The sequence below is a fragment of the Pleurodeles waltl genome, chromosome 3_1 (genome assembly GCF_031143425.1).
Source record: "Pleurodeles waltl isolate 20211129_DDA chromosome 3_1, aPleWal1.hap1.20221129, whole genome shotgun sequence".
NCBI classification, from domain to species: domain Eukaryota; kingdom Metazoa; phylum Chordata; class Amphibia; order Caudata; family Salamandridae; genus Pleurodeles; species Pleurodeles waltl.
In genome coordinates, this window is record NC_090440.1 from 1,986,867,776 (window position 1) to 1,986,892,677 (window position 24,902).

The 24,902-nt window shown below is 49.2% G+C and overlaps 1 protein-coding gene across 1 annotated transcript in view; it reads right to left on the bottom strand.

Annotated features, from left to right (window-relative positions):
* Window positions 1-24,902, bottom strand: part of TEX14 (testis expressed 14, intercellular bridge forming factor) — a 1,009,455-nt gene that overhangs the window by 180,063 nt on the left and 804,490 nt on the right. The gene's annotated exons all lie outside the window — the stretch shown is intronic.

Consider the following 24,902-nt stretch of genomic DNA (forward strand, 5'->3'; position numbering starts at 1 on the left):
CTCCATAGGAATACCAGATTGAATCTGAGGAGTCTGTATGTGATTTTGCATGTAACGGAAGCCCCTGTGGCGGACAAAGCAGTACTGCTTTTGCTTGATGCGAAAACGGCCTTTGATAGCATTGAATGACCATACCTACTCACAGTCCTAACCAGATTGGGCTTTGGTCCCCAGTTCTGTGCTTGGGTCAAATTATTATACCCTGACCCACAGGAGAGAGTTAGAGTCAACGGGGTGATGTCTCACTCCTTTGCTCGCCACAGAGGCACAAGACAGGATTGCCCTTTGTCCCCATGGTTGTTGGCTTGGGCGTTGGAGCTGTTGGCCACATGGATGCAGCAGGACCCCCTCATACAGAGTACACTGGAAGGGGGATGGGGGGAGGCTCGAATATCCCAATATGCAGACGATGTCCTCCTCTATGTCACTAAACTCCATCGCTCAGTAGAGAGGCTGCTGTATCTCTTCCACCTCTTTGGAGCCTATTCTGGATACCAAATAAACTGGGAGAAGTCCTGAGTCTATCCTTACACAGGTGGCAAACCGATATTCTAGATACTTGGCTCCATTGGCTACAGAGGGATTCCCCTATCTGGGAATTTATGTAATGAGGAATTCGGGGAAAAAATCTCAGAAAGAACCTCTATACAATAAGATCATATCCATGATGATGTCGCACACTGGAGGAAGCTCCCGCTTTCTTTGATGGGTCAAGCTGCCCTTTATATAATGATGAACCTTCCCAACCTCCAGAAAATACACCATTTAAAGTGTCACCAGACTTTTTCACTAAGATCAAAAGCGTATTGTACAGTCTCCTGTAGGGGGGAGGCAGCCCTCGCATATCCCAGGTAAGCTCCAAAAAGGGGTGTTCGATGGTGGTCTGGCGGTCCCAGACATCCAAGTATACTATTGGGCAGCCCAGCTAGTCTCAGTCAACGATTGGGTTTTTGCCGACATGGAGGATCCTGTGCTATATTCGAGGAAGCGGGAAGGCCAGCTCCTGTTCCATACACAAGTGACCGTAAGAGTGTGGAGAGAGGCCACCAAATTCCTGGGGGAGAGGAGGGGTAGGGTAAATTAACGAACATGACTCCACTCTGGTCTAGCAAAAAGCACAGCGAACTCCGCAATCTGAAGGGATTTTATCATTAGGGACAAATTGGCATCGACTATTTGGGGGATGGTTGGGGGAATGGGGCACTGATATCTCTTAGGGACTTGCAGAGGGAGTATGCGATTGGGGCCTCAGTCAGTTCTAAGTACTTCAAGCTGGGCCACGCGCTGAGGGGGCATATACATGAGGGCGCCCAGCTTCTTTGATCATTTCCTTTGGAGGACCGGTTACTCCTAGACCCAATGCCCGAAAAGGCGATCTCCCTGAGGTATAGGAAAGTAATGAATAATTACCCTGATCCCTAGCTTTCTCTCTGAGAGACATGGGAAGGCGACTTGGATATGATAGAGGATGATGATTTGCAGGAAGCCTTTCATAAGCCCTAGGTTGTTGGCAATCCGTGCCATATTTTGCCTAATAACAACTTAGAATCCTTCACAGATCATTTCATTTCAGGTCCTTCCTGCACCACATGGGCCACATTGAGTCTAACTTATGTAAAAGGGAATGTGACATGGTAGGGTATTTTTTCCATATCCCATGGAGCTGCCCAGTCATCAAGCATTTCTGGAGGTGAGTGGTCCGCATCATGACCCAAGTAACGGGCCTCACTGTCCCATTGAGGGCCAGATGTAGGAAGCTGGCTCTGTATATATCATATCAAAATGAGACATAGGGGGTCATTACAACATTGGCAGTAACTGCCGCCTACCACCACGGCGACGGCCGTCAACATACCGTCGCCGTGGCTACCAGCCGCCCACCCGCATTATGACCCTCAACGGAATTCCGCCAGAAGGCTGGCGGAATACCAACGGTCATGGCGATGGACAGCGGTAAGGTGGCGCTGCTGTCAGCAGCAGCAGCGCCACGCCAGCAAAACACCGCCAACCGTATCATGAGCAAGGATACGGCCTGGCGGTGTTCCGCTGGCGGATGCTGCTGCCGACAGCAGCGCTGCGTCCCATCTCCAGCCAGAGGACCCCCTGCAAGCAGGTAAGTCAGGTTCTCCGACGGGAGAAGAGGATAGGGGGTGTTGTGTGCATGTGTGACCGCCAAAGTCATAATTTGGGAAAAGATACCGCCAGCCTGTTGGCAGTACCTTTCCCAAAATTACCGCCAGGGTCGTAATGAGGGCCATAGTGTGCACAGAGTCCAGGGGTTCCCCAGAGGCTTAACAGCGGCTAAAGTAGATAAAACTAATGTTGTCTTTTGTGGTAATGTGGTTGAGCAATTAGGCTTATCAGAGGGTAGTGCAAAACATTTGTTGTACATACACAGGCAATAAAGGAAGCACACACTCAATGACTAACTCCAGGCCAATGGTTTTTATATAGCAAAAATATATTTTGTTACTTTATTTCTAGAACCACAGGATTCAAGTTGCAGGTAAGTACATTTGCAAGTAAGTATCCAACATATGTATCAATACCACTTTGTTTAAAATTGGCAAGTTATATCATTTTCACATAATTAGCAATAATCTGTTTTAAAAGTTGACAGTGCAATTTTCAGAAAGTTCTAAAGGGGAAGAAAAGTTAGCACAGTTTCAAGGTAGGTACAAGACACAAGACTTACAGTTCCAGTCTCCGGGGGTTGGGATGTCCACAGGTTGAGATTTAAATTAAACCCAAACACCCACCACCAGCAACACGAGGCCGGACGGGTGCAGAGCTCAAAGTTGAGGTCGATTTAACATGGAGGCTGAGGCTATGGGAACTCGGAATCAGGCCTGCCTGCAGGTAAGTTCCCATGTTTTTGGAGGGCAGACCTTTGGGAGGGGGGGTGAGTTTGAGGGTGGTGTCACAGGTCAGCACCAAGCACACCCTCTCAGCTGTGCAGCTGTGCAGGGTGCAAACACAGCATCGGGCTCCTGATACTTTCCTATAGGGGGGCTCCGGGGGCCCAAGAGATGGTGCAGGCGCAGTCCAGGGGTTCGGTTCCGGGTAACCAAGGGCTGGATGTTGCTGCACCAAAGGTTGGATTCCCCAAGGTCAGGAGGCTGTGGGTGCAGGGGTACCTTTTGGCATCAGGAATCTTCATCCAGTTCTGTCGCGGTCAGGGGGTCCTCCAGATTTAGGCTGCAGGTGTTGTTCTGTTGGACAGGAGGGGTCAACCCAGGGTGGACACTTGCTTAGAATCGCCTGGGGACGAGCTCTAGTTGGTTGGGCCACCTGGACATGGGCTTTGTCATCAAGTGCAGAGTGGGCAGGACTCACGGATCCGTGGAGGTTCTGGAGGCCTTTGTTGGTGTTTCTATATGAACAGGGCTGCTGTCCACAGGAGATCTTGGTCATCTGGGTGCAGGCAGTCCTCTTGAGGCTTTCCGGAGGTTGCTGTTCCTTCAGGATGCGTTGCCCTCTTTTAGCAGGGCTTTAGAAGCTGGAGACAGGCCAGTAGGGCTGGGGCCAAGTGAGTTTGCGTCTTGAGTCTTCTGTGCTGGGAGTCAACTTAGCAATCTTTCTTCTTTGTTCTTGTGAGGTCGCCAGGAATTTGACGACCTTGGTTCAGGGGAGCCCTTAAACCCTGGATTTAGGGCGTTACAGGGGTCAGAGGGCAGTAGCCAATGTCTACTGGTCCCTGAGGGTGGTTACACTCTTCCTGGGTCCACTCCCTTTGGGGAGGGGGACACAGACCAACCCTATTGGTCCTTTTACTCCAAACCAAGATGGAGGATTTTGCAAGGCGGGTGTCACCTTAGCTCTGGACAGCTGAGGTGGTCACACCTCGTTTTCCTACCAATAGTGGGGATTTGTCTTGGGGCGGAACCCTCCACTACCTGGAGTGCCCTGGGGCACTGTAACAAGAGGCCTGAGCCTTAGAGGCTCACTGCCAGGTGTTACAGTTCCTGCGAAGCACCTCCACCCACTGCAGGCTTTGTTTCTGGCCACAGAGAGCACAAAGGCTCTCACCCCATGTGGTCAGAAAATCGTCTGAAAGTAGCAGGCTGGCACAGACTAGTCAGTCCTGTACTAGCAGTTTGGCTAACATACAGTGGGCATCTTTAAGATGCCCTCTGGGTACATTTTTTAATAAATCCAGCACTGGCATAAGTGTAGGTTTATTGTGCTGCGAAGTTTGATACCAAACTTCCCAGTATTCAGTGAGGCCATTATGGATCTGTGGAGTTCGTAATGACAAACTCCCAGCCCATATACTCAATATGGCCATACTGCACTTACAATGTCTAAGAATGGACCTAGACACTGCAGGGGCATATTGCTCATGCAGGTATGCCCTCACCTGTGGTATAGTGCACCCTGCCTTAGGGCTGTAAGGCCTGCTAGAGGGGTGACTTACCTATGCCACAGGCAGTATTTTGTGTGCATGGCATCCTGAGGGGGATGCATGTCGACTTTGTCTTTTTCTCCACACCAGCACATACAAGCTGCAATGGCAATGCGCATATGCTTGGTGAGGGGTCCCCTAGGGTGGCATAATTAATGCTGCAGCCCTTGGGGACCTTTCCTGGCCACAGGGCCCTTGGTACCATGGATACCTTTTACAAGGGAATGAACTGTGTGCCAGGGGTGTGCCAATTGTGGGAACAATAGTACTGTTTTTGAGTTTTTGGGAAAGAACAATAGTGCTGGGGCCTGGTTAGCAGGATCCCAAAACACTCTCAACAATTTGGCATCAATATCAAGCAAAAAGTGGGGGGTAACCATGCCAACAAGGGCACTTTCCTACAGCTGATGGCTAGTGTTACACATAACTGGTGAAGAAACGTGGCCACGCTACCAGAGAATATGACTGATGTTGGTGGCATGAGTGGCCAAAATGGACATCGCCAGAGCTTGGGGAGCGGTTAGGCCTCCAGAAATTCAGGTCTGGGAAAACAACATTGTGAAAAAACAGGGCTGATTGCAGAGGCCCCCTAACTTTTTGCCCCCATTTTCCACTTTTTGCTGGTGTTTTCCTGACTCTGATGGTGCCCTGGGTACTGCTAACCAGTCCCAGGGCCTGTGCTCTGTGTAAAATGGATATGCAAATTAGGCTAATTATAATTGGCTAAGTTAACCTACCTATAAGTCCCTAGTATATGGTAGGGCATGTAGGTTTAGGGACCACAGCATAGGTAGTGCACCCATAGGTGCACTGCTGAGGTGCCCAGTGTCATTTTAAAGGCAGGCCTGCCTTGCTGGCTGCTTTTAAATTAAAGTTATATGCAAATTCGACTTTGGAATTAAAAGTAGTTCCAAAGTCTTAAACAACCTTATTTTTACATATAAGTCACCCCTAAGGTGTGCCCTATGTGCCCTTAGGGCTGGGTGCCATGTAACTATAAGCAGGGATCTTATAAAAATAGTTTTATAAGCCCTGGTGAGGTCAAAACTGCCAAATTCGTTTTTCCCTCATTGTAGTAAATGGCCTTCATAGGCTAGAATGGGGAGACTTTATTTTAATTTTTAAAGTCTCATTAAATGATGCATACCAAGAGTTTGGTATCAAATTAATTGTTGTAATAAATCCCACAACTTCCAGTTGTTGGATTTAATATAACTTGTTCAGGTAAAGAGTTCTAAACTTTACCTAAAAAGTTGCCAATTTCAGCTCTGCAATGTTTTTGCTGCTGTGCTCTGATTGGCCAGCCTTTAGCAGCTTGGCCAAGCTGCCTTGATGAGGTGTGAAGTGGCCTGGCTTCACACAAAGGAATGTGCCTGTGGAAAGGAATTTCCCCTCAGCAGATGGTGAGGCAGGAAGGGGGAGGGCTGCCAAACTGGTCTTCAAAGGCAGAGAAGGACATTTGGAGCAACCAGCAACACCCCCACATCCTGAAACCCCAGACAACTAGGTGCCCCCTTGATTAGATTAGGAGAGGGCAGGAGAGGGGTGTGTTTATGATTTTTAGCCACACCAGTGGGTGGGCTCAGCCAGATGTAACCTCCAAAAATCTGATTCAGCCATGATGGATTTTTAGAGAATGTTGCCTCCTGGGATTGATTTTTGCCACACTTCCCAGGAAGTGGTCATCACAGGGGGAAGGACCCTGCACCTGATTGGAGAACCAGGACCCCCCGGCTTTTCACCCAGGAACAAGGATAAAACTAGCAGACCTGCACCCACACCTCAGTTCCCTACCACATCCAACAAGGAAGAACAACAGAAGAAGAAGGACTGCCCTGCTGGACCCCTGGCCTGCACCTGGAACCTGCACTCAGAAGGACTGCACCAGCTGCACACTTGGGCTTCACCACAAGAAGGACTTTGCCTGGCTTCAACTGGTTCAAGGAGGGACTCCCTGTTTGCTACAGGTGAACAATTGCTAACCAGAGTCCCCTGCACCAACTCCTGAAGAAAGTGACCAGCTGACCACTGTCCAGTGGCCAAAAAGGAGTTTGTGCCAGGTGCATTCTGGGAGTTGTAGTCCGCATCCCCCCAAGGACCATCTCAGAACTTCTGGACCCTTGGGGTGAGCTGTGGACCCCAAAAGAACCTTAAAAGGACATCTAGGAGAAGCCCCAGGAGTATGGAGAAGTTTGGACAACTTTTGTAAAAAAGCTCCATAGAGGGACCGACCCGCCGCGGCAACTCTAGCCGGCTTGCCTCAACCGCGACCCGGCCTGATTTGCTGGTTCGTCCCGGTAAAGAAAATCTCAGAAAAAGAGACTAAGTCCGAAGGTAAAAAGTTGACCGCGACCTCCCAGCCAGCGTATCCGAGGAGGGCTCCATGGACGTCGGATCAAGATCCAGGTTTACCCCGGTCGAAGGATTTTCACCTCGAAAAAACGACTAAGTCCGAAGGTAAAAATCTCCACCGAGGATTCCAGCATCGCGTATCTGGAGAAGGGCTCCAGGAGGTCGGATTGGACTGGCAGATTCGTCCCGCTGAAGAAAATCTTCGAAAAAGAGACTAATTGTGAAGGTAAACTTTTAACCGAGGCCCCCCGCGGCCTGTAGCCGAGCAGGGCTCCATCGCGGTCCGCCTGAAACTTTGACTTTGCCCCGGTCGAGGTGCAACCAGATGACCCAATTGGCGCTTTTTGTTTCTAGGCGCTAAAAAAAAAAAAACTCTTTAAAAATTCATATCTCCAGTTCCCCTTATCTGATTTTATTAGGTTTGGTGTCATTTTAAAGATAAAAATATAAGCTATTGTTATAAATTGGTTTAGGATTTTTAAACAGTTTCCTGTGTTTTATTTAATTACTGTTTTGTGATATTTGAATGCTTTACACTCTGTCTCCTAAGTGAAGCCTTGACGCTCGTTGCCAAGCTACCAAGAGTTGAGCTGGGTTTAATTTACTGAGACCTAACTGGACCTTAGTGGCCTATTGCTAAGTGTAGGTACCTACCTGCCCTTACCAATGACCCATTTTCCAACATTTTTGGTGAGCAGTGGTGGGATCCTGTACTTGTGTTCAGTATCACGTTATAGTTTTAAGTAAAACAAATAAAAAATCCTTTAAATTGTCCTAGTGCAAAAATTGTTTTTAATTTTTAATTTGGATTAATTTCAATTATTGAATTTTTGTGATTTTTCTAAATTCTTGTTTCCAATTTTTGCAAAAGGTTTTTGTTGACACAAAACTAGGGAACCATGGAGCTTGATCTGGCTAGCCTACCCACACTGACAGTAGTCCAGCTTAGGGGGTTGTGTAATGAAAGAGGGTTGCCTGCAACCACTGACCTCAGGAAGTATGTCCTGATCAAATCCCTGACAGCATGGGCTGAGGCCCAAGAGGTAGACCCAGAGGAAGCTCCAGAGGAGGGAGAAGTAGGGGAGGATGCTAGCTCTAACCACTCAGGGGAGGGAGGGCATCTGAGCCAAAGTGAGGATGAGAAAGACCGGTCCTCATTACATACAGTCACTAGGGGCAGACCCAAAGCTAGTTGGGGGAAGGGGGTCCCTTCAGGAGGAGAGAACCTGTCCCTCAGAGAAAGAGAGCTGGAGGCCCAGCTAGCATTTATAGCTTTGGAGGCAGAGAAGCTGGCCCTAGAAAAGAAAAAGTGGGCAAAGAGTGAGAAAAGAGATGGTGGCAGCGACAGAGAAGTTGAGGTGTCCATGGGTGGGGGGGGGGTTTGCCCCAGATTACCCAAGGGGGTGGTTCCTGCTTATGTAGAGGGGGATGATATAGACAAGCGGCTGGAGGCCTTTGAGAGGGCACTCCAAATGAGAAGGGTTAGGCCTCAATACTGGGGTTCCCTTTTGTGGGAGTTGGTCCCCAACGCAGGGAGGGATAGGCTTCTGACCTTAAGGGGGGAGGAGGCAGATTCCTACCCTAGTATGCAGAGGTGCTTAACCAAGAAGTTTGGTCTGACCCCAGAGCAGTATAGAATGAAGTTCAGGGACACCCAGAAGGTCAGTACCCAGTCTTGGGTTGACTTTGTAGACACCTCACTTAAGGCACTAGAGGGCTGGATTATTGGTAACAAAGTAAATACTTATGAGGGGTTATACAATCTGATCATGAGAGAGCACATCTTGGCCAATTGTACCCAAGAAAGCTTACGCCAGCATCTAGTGGACTCTAAGCTGACCAACCCTAGAGAGCTAGAGGAGGCAGCTGATGAGTGGTTGAGAACCAGGGTGGTTGTCAAGTCCCAGGGGGGAGACTCCAAGAAGGGGGGGTCAGGTCCCCAAAAACCTAAGGAGGGAGGTGGTAAGCCCACCACAGAGACTCCCTCTGTACCTCAGAACCCTAAGAAGGAGGAGAGTAAATCCCACTCCCACTCTGACAAGCAGAGACAGGGAGACCCAGGGTTAAAAAAGCTCTTGGACAGTAAGGCTTGCTTTGACTGTCAGCAGACAGGTCATTTCAGAGGAGATGCAGCCTGTCCAAAGAAGGTGGTTAGCACTGGGCTGTCCAGTGTAGCCATGGAGGAGGACTCCTCAGATGATGAAGTTCTCCTAGCATTGAGCTGGGAGAAAGGACCAGATGGTAAGCTGGTGATCCCTGAGGGTGGGAGTAGGCACTTCCACCCCATTGAGGTGAATGGGATCCCTACCACTGGCCTGAGAGACACCTGTGCCAGTCACACTATAGTGAGTGACTGGTTAGTGACCCCAGACATGTATGTCCCAGGAGAGACTAGGAAAGTCAGGATAGCCACAGGGGAGGTCACCTCCAAACTTGTAGCCATAGTGCCCCTAGAGAGGGAGGGTATCCTTGGCTGGTTTAGGGTGGTAGTCAGTGCTGACCTCCCCCTAGATTGTATCCTGGGCAATGACCTCCCAGAGGTGAGTCTGGTCCCAGATGGGGCGGTCGCCCAGGGCGCCCCCCCAAACCAAAGTCCTGGGGAGTCAGTCCCTACAGTTAGGAGACAGGGGTCCCCAAGAAAAGGAAAGAAGAAAAAGAAGGGTAGGCCACTCTTAAAGAGAGTTCCAGGGAGCCAAAGGCCTTCTGCCCCAGTAGGGGGGGAGCCCAGAGTTGGTACTGGTGAGGCCTCACCTGACCCCAAGGAAGTCCTGAGTAGTCAGGCAGCTGTCCAGATGCAGTGTTTTGCCCCTGCACTGTCAGAAGGGAGAGCGGAAGGAGGGTGTCTGCCACAGGAGGTGGTAGCCCCCCACTCTAGACAGCAAGAGAGGTGCCAGGACCTCACAGTTGCCCCTAAAGCAGCTCAGCCACCTGTCAGTGGAGAGCTTAGGGTGTGGTTCTGGGTACTGACAGCTGTCAGTAGCCTCTGCTGGGTGCTAGCCTTCCTGGCAGCACTGCACTTGGCCTGGGAGGCAGACCCCAGGGCCAATAGCAAAATAGGCCCCCTGACCCTGTTGATCATGGTGGGGTTGCTCAAGTGTTGGGTCACCTCTTGGGTAAGCTAGCTGTTGCCCTAGCAAAGTTAGGAGTAGGGGAGGTGGGCACCTCACTACCCAAGTTGGCAGAGAGAGAGTAGGAAGACCCCCCTACAGGGAAGTTTCAGTTTGAGATGGGTCCTTTCACTGTTGGGGTGGGTTCACTACCCAGAGGGAGTGACCATGACAGGAGGATGTAAGACAGAGTAGGCCCTGCAAAGGGACAGCCAGTTTTCTTCACTGTCTTCCTCACCTAACAAGCCAGGATAACTCTCCTGGGGTTGGGCTGAGTCTCCTGGGCGTGTGGGCTGGGGGTGGGGGGGTGTGAGAAAACAGGGCTGATTGCAGAGGCCCCCTAACGTTTTGCCCCCATTTTCCACTTTTTGCTGGTGTTTTCCTGACTCTGACGGTGCCCTGGGTACTGCTAAACAGTGCCAGGGCCTGTGCTCTGTGTAAAATGGATATGCAAATTAGGCTAATTATAATTGGCTAAATTAACCTATCTATAAGTCCCTAGTATATGGTAGGGCATGTAGGTTTAGGGACCACAGCATAGGTAGTGCACCCATAGGTGCTGCTGAGGTGCCCAGTGTCATTTTAAAGGCAGGCCTGCCTTGCTGGCTGCTTTTAAATTAAAGTTATATGTAAATTTGACTTTGGAATTAAAAGTAGTTTCAAAGTCTTAAACTACCTTATTTTTACATATAAGTCACCCCTAAGGTGTGCCCTATGTGCCCTTAGGGCTGGGTGCCGTGTAACTATAAGCAGGGACCTTATAAAAATAGTTTTATAAGCCCTGGTGAGGTAAAAACAGCCAAATTCGTTTTTCCCTCATTGTAGTAAATGGCCTTCATAGGCGAGAATGGGGAGACTTTATTTTAATTTTTAAAGTCTCATTAAATGATGCATACCAAGAGTTTGGTATCAAATTAATTGTTGTAATAAATCCCACACCTTCCAGTTGTGGGATTTAATATAACTTGTTCAGGTAAAGAGTTCTAAACTTTACCTAAAAAGTTGCCAATTTCAGCCCTGCAATGTTTTTGCTGCTGTGCTCTGATTGGCCAGCCTTTAGCAGCTTGGCCAAGCTGCTTTGATGAGGTGTGAAGTGGCCTGGCTTCACACAAAGGAATGTGCCTGTGGAAAGGAATCTCCACTCAGCAGATGGTGAGGCAGGAAGGGGGAGGGCTGACAAAATGGTCTTCAAAGGCAGAGAAGGACATTTGGAGCAACCAGCAACACCCCCACATCCTGCAACCCCAGACAACTAGGTGCCCCCTTGATTAGATTAGGAGAGGGGTGTGTTTATGATTTGTAGCCACACCAGTGGGTGGGCTCAGCCAGATGTAACCTCCAAAAATCTGATTCAGCCATGATGGATTTTTAGAGAATGTTGCCTCCTGGGATTGATTTTTGCCACACTTCGCAGGAAGTGGTCATCACAGGGGGAAGGACCCTGCACCTGATTGGAGAACCAGGACCCCCCGGCTTTTCACCCAGGAACAAGGATAAAACTGGCAGACCTGCACCCACACCTCAGTTCCCTACCACATCCAACAAGGAAGAACAACAGAAGAAGAAGGACTGCCCTGCTGGACCCCTGGCCTGCACCTGGAACCTGCACTCAGAAGGACTGCACCAGCTGCACACTTGGGCTTCACCACAAGAAGGACTTTGCCTGGCTTCAACTGGTTCAAGGAGGGACTCCCTGTTTGCTACAGGTGAAAAATTGCTAACCAGAGTCCCCTGCACCAACTCCTGAAGAAAGCGACCAGCTGACCACTGTCCAGTGGCCAAAAAGGAGTTTGCGCCAGTTGCATTCTGGGAGTTGTAGTCCGCACCCCCCCCCCCCAAGGACCATCTCAGAACTTCTGGACCCTTGGGGTGAGCTGTGGACCCCAAAAGAACCTTAAAAGGACATCTGGGAGAAGCCCCAGAAGTATGGAGAAGTTTGGACAACTTTAGTAAAAAAAGCTCCATAGAGGGACCGACCCGCCGCGGCAACTCTAGCCGGCTTGCCTCAACCACGACCCGGCCTTATTTGCTGGTTCGTCCCGGTAAAGAAAATCTCCGAAAAAGAGACTAAGGGGCATATTTATACTCTGTTTGCGCCGGATTTGCGTCGTTTTTTTTTACGCAAATCCGACGCAAAACGAACTCCATATTTATACTTTGGCGTTAGACCCGTCTAGCGCCAAAGATCTAGGAGTTTGCGTCATTTTTTTGCGTGGACACCTTCCTTGCGTTAATGATATGCAAGGTAGGCGTTCCCATCTAAAAAATGACTCCGAGGCATGTGCGCCGTATTTACACTCCCGGGCAAAAATGACGACCGGGAGTGGGTGGGTAAAAAAAAATGACGTCCAGCCGCTTTAGCGTCATTTTTTAACGCCTGGTCAGGGCAGGCGTTAAGGGACCTGTGGGCTCGGAAGGAGCCCAGAGGTGCCCTCCCATGCCCCCAGGGACAACCCCTGCCACCCTTGCCCACCCCAGGAGGACGCCCAAGGATGGAGGGACCCATCCCAGGGAACTTAAGGTAAGTTCAGGTAAGTATTTTGTTTTTATTTTTGGGTGGCATAGGGGGGCCTGATTTGTGCCCCCCTACATGCCACTATGCCCAATGACCATGCCCAGGGGACATAAGTCCCCTGGGCTTGGCCATTGGGCAAGGGGGCATGACTCCTGTCTTTGCTAAGACAGGAGTCATTTAAATGGGGGTTGGGAGTAAAAAAAAATGGCGCTGATCGAGTTGAGGCGAAAATTTTGCCTCAGCCTGACTTGCCCTATTTTTTGGCGCCCAAGATCCATTTTCCCCTACGCCGGCGCTGCCTGGTGTAAGTCATTTTTTTTTACGCACACCAGGCAGCTCCGCCGGCTAACGTCATTCCATAAATAAGGCAGCCGCATGGCGCTTTGGAATGGCGTTAAATTTTTTGACGCACAACTGCGTTGGCGCAGTTGTGCGCCAAAAAGTATAAATACGGCCCTAAGTCTGAAGGTAAAAAGTTGACCGGGACCTCCCAGCCAGCGTATCCGAGGAGGGCTCCATGGACGTCGGATCAAGATCCAGTTTTACCCCGGTCGAAGGATTTTCACCTCGAAAAAACGACTAAGTCCGAAGATAAAATCTCCACCGAGGATTCCAGCATCGCGTATCCGGAGAAGGGCTCCAGGAGGTCGGATTGCACTGGCAGATTCGTCCCGCTGAAGAAAATCTTCGAAAAAGAGACTAATTGTGAAGGTAAACTTTTAACCGAGGCCCCCCGCGGCCTGTAGCCGAGCAGGGCTCCATCGCGGTCCGCCTGAAACTTTGACTTTGCCCCGGTCGAGGTGCAACCAGATGACCCAATTGGCGCTTTTTGTTTCTAGGCGCAAAAAAAAAAAAAACTCTTTAAAAATTCATATCTCCAGTTCCCCTTATCTGATTTTATTAGGTTTGGTGTCATTTTAAAGATAAAAATATAAGCTATTGTTATAAATTGGTTTTGGATTTTTAAACTGTTTCCTGTGTTTTATTTAATTACTGTTTTGTGATATTTGAATGCTTTACACTCTGTCTCCTAAGTTAAGCCTTGACGCTCGTTGCCAAGCTACCAAGGGTTGAGCTGGGTTTAATTTACTGAGACCTAACTGTACCTTAGTGGAGGTTAGTGGCCTATTGCTAAGTGTAGGTACCTACCTGCCCTTACCAATGACCCATTTTCCAACAAACATGGACTAGTTCCAGTGTGCAGAGCAGGTAATCTATCAGAATCGAGACTGCCCCCGAAAATAAAACAAAATATGGTCTCCATGGAAATAATGCAGAGGATTGTGAATGAGCAGGGGAAGGGCAGGGTGGGTTCATACACAGATCATCCATTAGGGTGTAGTATAGTGGTAGTCAAAGTTATGTAACCGTACAGTATGTTGGGGATTTTTTATATTCCCATTTTTTAATCTACAGTTGTAATGCAGTGACACTCAATGTTCTCTCTCCACTGGCCATGAATTATATTCTGTATATGAAGTGGTATCAATTGTTACTTGATGAGCAGCTGTTTATTCAAATAAAAATAATTTAAAAAAAAATAAAAAAAATCCATTGACGTAGAATGGGGAAAAAGTATATTGGGACCCCCCTTTTTCTCGGACCCCGCTTGACAGATCACCCTGCAACTTTCAAAACTGCGGCTGAACTGACCAAAGTATACGTTTTGAAAATGTTGTGAAGATTCATCAAACGGCGCCAAAGTTACTGGCAAAACAATTATTTTTTTTAAATGGTCCTAACTATAACTACCTACTGGCGACCGCATGTTTTCCTCATGCAATTTTTCAATAGGAAAATTAGATATAACTACAGCCAAAATGTTTGAATGGAATAACACCAAATTTCGCAGGAAGATAAATCTTGATCAGAAGGCATGCTTTTTGTGAATTGATGTAACTCCGTCCAGTAGTTTTTGAGAAACTAAAGCTCAAAATGTATTGATATTTCATGCTGCAGAGGACCTGAGGAGCTGAGAGACCTCTAGATAAGATCTGATTTGCTGCCAGCATATCAAGAAATCAACAAACATGTGGCACTAGTCATCTTTGGACTTGGGGACACAGGGGGTCATTCCGACCCCGGTGGGTGGCGGGCGGAAACCGCCCAAACACCGCCCCGCGGTCAAATGACCGCAGGGACCATTCTAACTTTCCCGCTGGGCCGGCGGGCGATCTTCAAAATATCGCCCGCCGGCCCAGCGGGAAAGCCCCAGCAAAGATGAAGCCGGCTCCGAATGGAGCCGGTGGATTTGCTGGGGTGCGACGGGTGCAGTTGCACCCGTCGCGATTTTCAGTGTCTGCCAAGCAGACACTGAAAATCTTAATGGGGCCCTGTTAGGGGGCCCCACGACACCCGTTCCCGCCAGCCTCTTCCTGGCGGTGTAAACCGCCAGGAACAGGCTGGCGGGAAGCGGGTCGGAATCCCCATGGCGGCACTGCATGCAGCGCCGCCATGGAGGATTCCCCCAGCCGGGAATACCTGAGGTAGCACTGCCAGCCTGTTGGCGGTGCTACCTCCGGCCTCCACCCTAGCGGTCTATGACCGCCAGGGTCGTAATGAGGCCCACAGTCTGTTATCTGTTATCCTAGAATGTTTTTGTTTAAACATACAGAAGGGGAGGGGGGGATTCCCTGCCCCCCCATCCCCCAAGCTTAATGGGGCCAGAAACTGCATTTTTATCAAACCCCTGGTCTCCTACCTTTTATTTACAAAAAACTGGTGGCAGGCCATGCCCCCTTACGGAAGCCTTTTAGAGGCCCTGGAACTTCATTCCCATATTTAAAATTAACGGGAGAGGGGACATATCCCCCAACATTGAGCCACTTGAAGGCCTTGGGACTCCATCCTCCAGGGGCCCTACCTTTTTGACGAGGAGGGGGCAATGAGGCTCTCCTCCTAAAGCCTCCCGGAGGCCACGGAGACCCCATACCCAGGGGCTGTAGCTAAAATTAAGAAGAGGGGACATGTGGCACTCCTCCCCATGCCCCACTTGTTTTGGGGAGAGGTCATCATGCCCACTTTCCCAAGTCGTATAGCAGCTCTCGGGATCCCATTCCTGGAGCCAGGTCAAGCAGCGCCCTGGGGAACACATCACCTGGAACACTGTGATTCTTTGTATGGAAGAGTGCAGGTATACCCTGACTGCACTCACCCGGACTGAAACGCAACTTTTCTCCCACCCAGGCAGGAGCAGATAAAAATCCTGCTCCAGCCCTGGTAAGAGCAAAGTAACAGCAGGCACACACCAGCACCCAGTACTGTGCTGGTTTGGGAGCTGACAGGGGCTGTAGGGTCCTTGGGCTCCCCCTGCGACCTACAACAACTGAAATTTTGTGGGTACCCCAGGTGGGCACAGGAGCACCCAAGGCTCCCACGATGGGAGCCAGATGGGAGATGTCAGGGGCCGTGGATCCTAGGGATTCCTCCCACAGACCAAAAGAATACTATATTGGGGGTACCCACGAGTAGAAAAATATATATGCCAACTGGGGAGAAGGCAGGGAACTCAGGGGCCTTGACCCTCCTCCCCCCACGATCCCCAACTTAATAAAAAGCAAAAAAGAAAACAAATAATAATAAATTAGTGGCAGGAACCATTAATTTATTATTCAGTGCTCCTGAGAAGAACAATCTCATAGTGTTCCAACAAAAGCCTTTAACTTATATCTTTGGAGCCTGGTGGTGCCCTTACTAGGGACAATGGCACCACCAACCATTTTTTAAATGTTGTAGGGTGCTATAGGGAGCGCAATAGCCACTTAGTAACATTAAAAAAAAAAGTTTGTGTAGGAAGTTGCCTCTGTATATACTATTTCAAAGTTACAAATAGTGTGCACAGAGTCCAAGGCTTCCCCTTAGAGGTAAGATAGTGGCAAAATTAGATAATTCTAATGCTCTATTTTGTGGTAGTGTGGTCGAGCAGTAGGCTTATCAGAGGGTAGTGTTAAGCATTTGTTGTACACACACAGGCAATAAAGGAGGAACACACACTCAAAGACTTACTCCAGGCCAATAGGTTTTCATTTTGAAAATATATTTTCTTAGTTTATTTCAAGAACCACAGATTCAAGATTTACAGTAAAAACTTTAAATGCAAGGTACTTCTCTTAGATACTTTAGGAACTTTGAATAAAAACAATATGATATACAGTCTTTGTAAAAATGGCAATAAGCTATTTTCAAAGTGGACACAGTGCACAAATCAACAGTTCCTGGGGGAGGGAAGTAAAGGTTAGATTAGGAGGTAAGTAAAACACTTACAAGTCTCAGTTCTGGGGCATAGGCAGCCCACTGTTGGGGGTTCAAGGCAACCCCAAAGTTATCACACCAGCAGCTCAGGGCTGGTCAGGTGCAAAGGTCAAAGAGGTGCCCAAAGCACATAGGCGCTTATGGAGAACAGGGGTGCTCCGGTTCCAGTCTGCCAGCAGGTAAGTACCTGTGTCCTCGGGGGGCAAACCAGAGGGGTTTTGTAGAGCACTGGGGGGACACAAGTAGGCACACAAAACACACCCTCAGTGGCACAGGGGCGGCCGGGTGCAGTGTGCAAAGCAGGCGTCGGGTTTCAGGTAGGAAAAAATGGAGGGACCCTGGGGTCACTCTAGCGGTGCAGGCAGGCACGGGGGGCTTCTCGGGACAGCCACCACCTGGGCAAGGTAGAGGGTCACTCCTGCGCTGAGGTTCGGTTCCTTCAGGTCCTGGGGGCTACGGGTGATAGTGTTGGTTCCAGGCGTCGGGTCCCTTGTTACAGGCAGTCGCGGTCAGGGGGAGCCTCTGGATTCTCTATGCAGGTGTCGCTGTGGGGGTTCTGGGGCGTCGTCTCTGGTTACTCACGGGCTCGCAGTCGCCGGGGAGTCCTCCCTGAAGTGTTGGTTCTCTGAATCTCGAGCCGAGGGCGTCGGGTGCAGAGTGAGAAGTCTCACGCTTCCGGCGGAAATGTGCAGTCTTTGGAAGTTGCTGCTTTGTTGCAAAGAAGTAGCTGGTTTGGAGCAGGGCCGCTGCTCCCTGGAGTTTCTTGGTCCTTTAGTCCAGGGCAGTCCTCTGAGGCTTCAGAGGTTACTGGTCCCTGACGGATGCGTCGCTGGTTGCAGGTTTTCGAAGTTGGAGACAGACCGGTAGGGCTGGGGCCAAAGCAGTTGTCGTCTTCCTCCTTCTCTGCAGGCTTGTAAGTCAGCAGTCCTTCTTGTTTCTTCAGGTTGCAGGAATCTGATTTCCTGGGTTCTTGGGCGCCCCTAAATACTAAATTTAGGGGTGTGTTTAGGTCTGGGGGGCAGTAGCCAATGGCTACTCTCCTTGAGGGTGGCTACACCTTCCTTTTGCCTCCTCCCTGAGAGGAGGGGGGCACAGGGAGGAGGCACATCCCTATTCCTGTTGGGGGAATCCTCCAAAATAAAGATGGAGGATTTCTAAAGGCAGGGGTCAACTCAGCTCAGGACACCTTAGGGGCTGTCCTGACTGGTGGGTGACTCCTCCTTGTTTTCCTCATTATCTCCCCTGGACTTGCCGCCAGAAGTGGGGGCTGTATCCAGGAGGCGGGCATCTCCACTAACTGGAGTGCCCTGGTGCATTGTAACACGAAGCTTAAGCCTTTGAGGCTCACGGCTACGTGATACAGTTCCTGCAGCAGGGAGGTGTTAAGCATCCCCAGCCAGTGCAGGCTTTGTTTCTGGCCTCAGAGAGCACAAAGGCTCTCACCCCAGGGGGTCAGAAACTTGTCTCTCTGCAGCAGGCTGGCACAGACCAGTCAGTCCTGCACTGAAGGATTGGGTAAAATACAGGGGGCATCTCTAAGATGCCCTCTGTGTGCATTTTGTAATAAAACCAACACTGGCATCAGTGTGGGTTTATTATTCTGAAAAGTTTGATACCAAACTTCCCAGTATTCAGTGTAGCCATTATGGAGCTGTGGAGTTCGTTTTTGACAAACTCCTAGACCATATACTTAATATGGCCACACTGTACTTACAATGTCTAAGAATAGACTTAGACACTGTAGGGGCATATTGCTCATGCAGCTATGCCCTCACCCGTGGTATAGTGCACCCTGCCTTAGGGCTGTAAGGCCTGCTAGAGGGGTGACTTACCTATGCCACAGGCAGTATTTTGTGTGCATGGCATCCTGAGGGGGATGCCATGTCGACTTTGCCTTTTTCTCCCCACCAACACACACAATCTGCAATGGCAGTGTGCATGTGTTAGGTGAGGGGTCCCTAAGGGTGGCACAACACATGCTGCAGCCCTTAGAGACCTTCCCTGTTCACAGGGCCCTTGGTACCACTGGTACCTTTTACAAGGGATTTATCTGTGTGCCAGAGGTGTACCAATTGTGGAAACAATGGTACATTTTTAGTGAAAGAACACTGGTGCTGGGGCCTGGTTAGCAGGGTCCCAGCACACTTCTCAGTCAAGTCAGTATCAATATCAGGCAAAAAGTGGGGGGTAACTGCAACAGGTAGCCATTTTTTACCACACAAGCCCCCCAGCACACAGGCCAGGAGACTCAGCCAAAGCTGGGAGAGTCTTCCTAGTCTGTCAGGCGAGGAAGAGTAGTGAAAACAGGCTGGTTTGCTGTGGGGCCTACTCTGCCTTACATCCTCCTGTTCAGGGCATTCCCTCTGGGGAACTGACCTACTTCCACAGTGATAGGACCTAGTCTGAATTGCTTCTTGTCTGAGTTTTTAATGTCTTCACACATTCTCTCTATTTTGGGGTTAGAGGTATCCACCCCTGCTAATCGTATCTTAGCCAGGGTCACCCATAGCTTAACCAAAGAGGTTACCTAGAGCTGGGGTAACCCCACCATTACCAACAGGGTCAGGGGGCCTAACTTGCTATTTGGCATTGGGTCAGACCACCATGCCAAGGATAGTGCAGCCATAAGGGCTAACACCCAGCAGAGGCCACTGACAGCTGTCAGTGCCCAGAACCACACCTTTAGCTCTTCAAGTACAAGGGAAGGGGCTACGTTACAGGCTTTTTTGGGTTCAGGGTGCCTGTCTGCTGTGTTAGAGTGGGGGGGGGGTTACTACATCTTGTAGTAAACACCCTTCTTCCACTCTTTCTTCTGTTAACTGAGGAGCCACCCACTCAGGTTTAACAGTTGGCTGACTAGCCAGGACTTCTTGTGGGTCAGGTTGGACTTTCCCAGTGCCCCTTTTGGAATTCTCCCCTACTGGAGCAGAATCTCCCTGGCTTGCTGGAACCTTGGCTAAAGGTTGACCACCCTTCCTGCACTGTTTTCTTTTCTTTTTCTTCTGGGGCCTACTTGCAGTTACTGCAGGGGTAGCACCTCCAGAATCCTTGGGAGAGGGCTGGCACTGGACCAGTTCCTATCTTGGGCTCTGACTAACCTCTGGATAGTCATTTCCAAGGAGACAATCAAGGGGGAAGTCTTTACTGACTACCACCCTTCTCCAGCTAAAAGCCCCACCCACTACTATGGGCACAAAAGCCACAGGCCTATCAGTGACCCTGTCTGGGCTAACTCTTACTCTGGCAGTCTCACCTGGGATATACTGGTTTGAGAACACCAGCCTGTCATGCACAATAGTATGACTGGCACAAGTGTCTCTCAGGGCAGTGGCTGGGATTCCAGTCACCAGTAGATGGTGGAAGTGTCTATTTCCCGCTGGAATTTCCAACTCACCTGTGGGGCCCTTTTTCCAGTTGAAGGCTATGAAGACCTCCTCATCTGAGGAGTCATCCCCAATGGCTACACTGGTCACCCCTGGGATTTTGCTAGGGGGTTTGTTTTTGGGACAAGAAGTGTCCTTGGAGTGGTGCCCTGTCTGTCTACAGTTTTGGCACGATGCCTTAGTGGCATCCCAGTTCTTACCCTGGTACCCACCTTTGTTTTGGGTTGTGTCTTGGGGCCCACCTATCTGGTCTAGTTTTTGGGCGCCTACAGAGGACTCTTTTTCTTTATTTCTAGTGTCACCCACTTTCTCCTGGGGAGGCTTTGTAACCCCTTTCTTTTGGTCACCCCCAGTGGAAGTTGTGGTTACCCTAGTCTTGATCCACTGGTTTGCCTTCTTTCCCAATTCTTGGGGAGAAATTGGACCTAGGTCTACCAGATACTGATGCAACTTTTCATTGAAGCAGTTACTTAAAATGTGTTCTTTCATGAACAAATTATAAAGCCCAACCTAGTCATGCACTTCATTTCCAGTTACCCAACCATCCAGTGTTTTCACTGAGTAGTCTACAAAATCAACCCAGGTCTGGCGTGAGGGTTTCTGAGCCCCCCTGAACCTAATCTTGTACTCGTCAGTGGAGAATCCAAAGCCCTTAATCAGGGTAGCCTTCATGAGGTGATAAGATTCTGCATCTTTACCAGAGAGTGTGAGAAGTCTATCCCTACACTTTCCAGTGAACATTTCCCAAAGGAGAGCTCCCGAGTTAGATCTGTTTACTTTTCTGGTTGCACAAGCCCTCTCAAAAGCTGTGAACCACTTGGTGATTTCATCACCATCTTCATATTTTGTTACAATCCCATTGGGGATTTTTAGGATGTCAGTGTTTTCTCCGACCCTATTTAAGTTGCTGCCACCATTGATGGGACTTAAACCCATCTCTTTTCTTTCCCTTTCTATGGCTAGGAGCTGTTTCACCAAAGCCAATCTTTTGGACATCCTGGCTAACAGGAGGTCATCTTCGTTGAGGCTGCCCTCAATGCTTTCAGAGGTACTGGTCTCTCCTGTGGAAGAGCCAGTCTCCCTGATTATGATTTGAGGAGTCAGGGTTTAAGGGACCATGTTCTCCCTATTTAGGACAGGAGGGGGGAATTCATCCGCCTGTTCACTAATTTCCCCATCTGAAGGACTATCCTCAGAGGGGTGGTCCCTTCTGAACTCTGCCAAAAGCTCCTGGAGTTGTACTTTGGTAGGGTTGGGCACAGTTTGTATCTTTTTTAGCTTACAGAGAGTCCTTAACTGACATCCTTAGATGCAGGTAAGGGGTGAGGTTGAGTTCCACCACCATCACATCTGTGCTAGACATTATTTCTCTAAAAGTTGGGATTACTTTTTAAGAATCTAAAAACTACTTCTAGAACTTAAATCCAAACTTTTACAAACTTTTAAACTCTAAAAGAAATGCTAACAGGGACTTACACAAGGCCCTAGCAGGACTTTTAAAAATTTAGAAAAATAGTTCAAATTTAAAAAATCAGTTTCTAGTGAACTTTTTGGGAATTTTAGTTGTGTGATCAGGTATTGGCTGAGTAGTCCAGCAAATGCAAAGTCTTAGACCCCGCCGCTGATCCACCAATGTAGGAAGTTGGCTCTGTATATACTATTTCAAAGTAAGAAATAGTGTGCACAGAGTCCAAGGGTTCCCCTTAGAAGTAAGATAGTGGCAAAATTAGATAATTCTAATGCTCTATTTTGTGGTAGTGTGGTCGAGCAGTAGTGTGGTCGAGGGTAGTGTTAAGCATTTGTTGTACACACACAGGCAATAAAGGAGAAACACACACTCAAAGACTTACTCCAGGCCAATAGGTTTTCATATTGAAAAATATATTTTCTTAGTTTATTTCAAGAGCCACAGATTCAAGATTTACAGTCAACACTTTAAATGCAAGGTACTTCACTTACATACTTTAGGAACTTTGAATAAAAGCAATATGATATACAGTCTTTGTAAAAATGGCAATAAGCTATTTTCAAAGTGGACACTGCAAAAATCAACAGTTCCTGGGGAGGTAAGTAAAGGTTAGATTAGGAGGTAAGTAAAACACTTACAAGTTTCAGTTCTGGGGCATAGGCAGCCCACTGTTGGGGGTTCAAGGCAACCCCAAAGTTACCACACCAGCAGCTCAGGGCCGGTCAGGTGCAGAGGTCAAAGAGGTGCCCAAAACACATAGGCGTCTATTGAGAACAGGGGTGCAACGGTTCTAGTCTGCCAGCAGGTAAGTACCTGCGTCCTCGGGGGACAGACCAGGGGGGTTTTGTAGAGCACTGGGGAGGACACAAGTAGGCACACAAAACACACCCTCAGCAGCACAGGGGCGGCCGGGTGCAGTGTGCAAAGCAGGCATCGGGTTTCAGGTAGGAAACAATGGAGGGACCCGGGGGTCACTCTAGCGGTGCAGGCAGGCGCAGGGGGGGCTTCCCGGGACAGCCACCACCTGGGCAAGGTAGAGGGTCGCCTGGGGGTCACTCATGCGCTGAGGTTCGGTTCCTTCAGGTCCTGGGGACTGCGGTGCAATGTTTGTTCCAGGCGTCGGGTCCCTTGTTACAGGCAGTCGCGTTCAGGGGGAGCCTCTGAATTCTCTCTGCAGGTGTCGCTGTGGGGACTCAGGGGGGTCGTCTCTGGTTACTCACGGGCTCGCAGGGAGTCCTCCCTGAGGTGTTGGTTCCCTGAATCTCGAGCCGAGGGCGTCGGGTGCAGAGTGAGAAGTCTCATGCTTCCGGCAGGAAAAGTGCAGTCTTTGGAAGTTGCTTCTTTGTTGCAAAGAAGAAGCTGGTTTTGAGCAGGGCTGCTGCTCATGGGAGTTTCTTGTTCCTTTAGTCCAGGGCAGTCCTCTGAGGCTTCAGAGGTCGCTGGTCCCTGTCGGGTGTGTCGCTGGTTGCAGGTTTTCAAAGTTGGAGACAGGCCTGTAGGGCTGGGGCCAAAGCAGTTGTCGTCTTCCTCCTTCTCTGCAGGCTTGTAGGTCAGCAGTCCTTCTTGTTTCTTCAGGTTGCAGGAATCTGATTTCCTGGGTTCTTGGGCGCCCCTAAATACTAAATTTAGGGGAGTGTTTAGGTCTGGGGGGCAGTAGCCAATGGCTACTGTCCTTGAGGGTGTCTACACCCTCCTTGTGCCTCCTCCCTGAGGGGAGGGGGGCACATCCTCATTCCTATTGGGGGAATCCTCCAAAATAAAGTTGGAGGATTTCTAAAGGCAGGGGTCACCTCAACTCAGGACACCTTAGGGGCTGTCCTGACTGGTCGGTGACTCCTCCTTGTTTTTCTCATTATCTCCCCTGGACTTGCCACCAAAAGTGGGGGCTGTGTTCACGGGGCGGGCATCTCCACTAGCTGGGGCATTGTAACAAGAAGCTTGAGCCTCTGAGGCTCACTGCTAGGTGTTACAGTTCCTGCAGGGGGGAGGTGTTAAGCATCTCCACCCAGTGCAGGCTTTGTTTCTGGCGTCAGAGAGCACAAACGCTCTCACCCCAGGGGGTCAGAAACTAATCTCTCAGCAGCAGGCTGGCACAGACTAGTCAGTCCTGCACTGAAGGATTGGGTAAAATACAGGGGGCATCTCTAAGATTCCCTCTGTGTGCATTTTTTAATAAAACCAACACTGGCATCAGTGTAAGTTTATTATTCTGAGAAGTTTGATACCAAACTTCCCAGTATTCAGTGTAGCCATTATGGAGCTGTGGAGTTCGTTTTTGACAAACTCCCAGACCATATACTTAATATGGCCACACTGTACTTACAATGTCTAAGAATAGACTTAGACACTGTAGGGGCATATTGCTCATGCAGCTATGCCCTCACCTGTGGTATAGTGCACCCTGCCGTGGGGCTGTAAGGCCTGCTAGAGGGGTGACTTACCTATGCCACAGGCAGTATTTTGTATGCATGGCATCCTGAGGGGGATGCCAGGTCGACTTTGCCTTTTTCTCCCCACCAACATACACAATCTGCAATGGCAGTGTGCATGTGTTAGGTGAGGGGTCCCTAAGGGTGGCACAACACATGATGCAGCCCTTAGAGACCTTCCCTGGTCAAAGGGCCCTTGGTACCACTGGTACCTTTTACAACGGACTTATCTGTGTGCCAGAGGTGTGCCAATTGTGGAAACAATGGTACATTTTTAGTGAAAGAACACTGGTGCTGGGGCCTGGTTAGCAGGGTCCCAGTGCACTTCTCAATCAAGTCAGCATCAATATCAGGCAAAAAGTGGGGGGTAACTGCAACAGGGGGCCATTTTTCTACAGTAAGTCTCCTAGGTCACTGAATCCATGACCCCAGGAGAATGTACTATAATTTTTTTAAACACTCTGACCAGGAGATCTACTCTCTGGAATGAAGGGACTCCTTGTGGTGGGTTCAATGGCTGCACTTTGTGGCCTGAAAATGTTAAAAGAAATACTCAAAGAGTTGTTGATTTGTTTAATTGAAGCTATAGTAAAAATGTTTTATGACAATCACTTGAATTAAACATTGCAATGTGTAAATATATCAAATGTACATTTAATGCAATTATTGGTGACTTTTTGACAAAAACAAAATGGCTACTTTATGCATGTAGATGTGTTGACCTCTTTATAAAGCCTATACTCCGACTTTTTATATTTTAGTGTATTTACCATTTGACAGCCTTTTTATTGTTACACCATAGTCAGAAATACACGCCCATGTCTGTTGGACGCGGGTCCAGGTCCATGGGCAGAGCTGAAGGTCTTTCACAATGGGATGCTGGGGACCAGCAGAGAGTTGGGCACAGGGCCTGGCTGAAGGTTGTGTGCCACAGAGGGTTGGGCGCCAGCAGGGAGTTGGGAGCAAGGCCTTTTCTATGAAAAAAGAGGAAG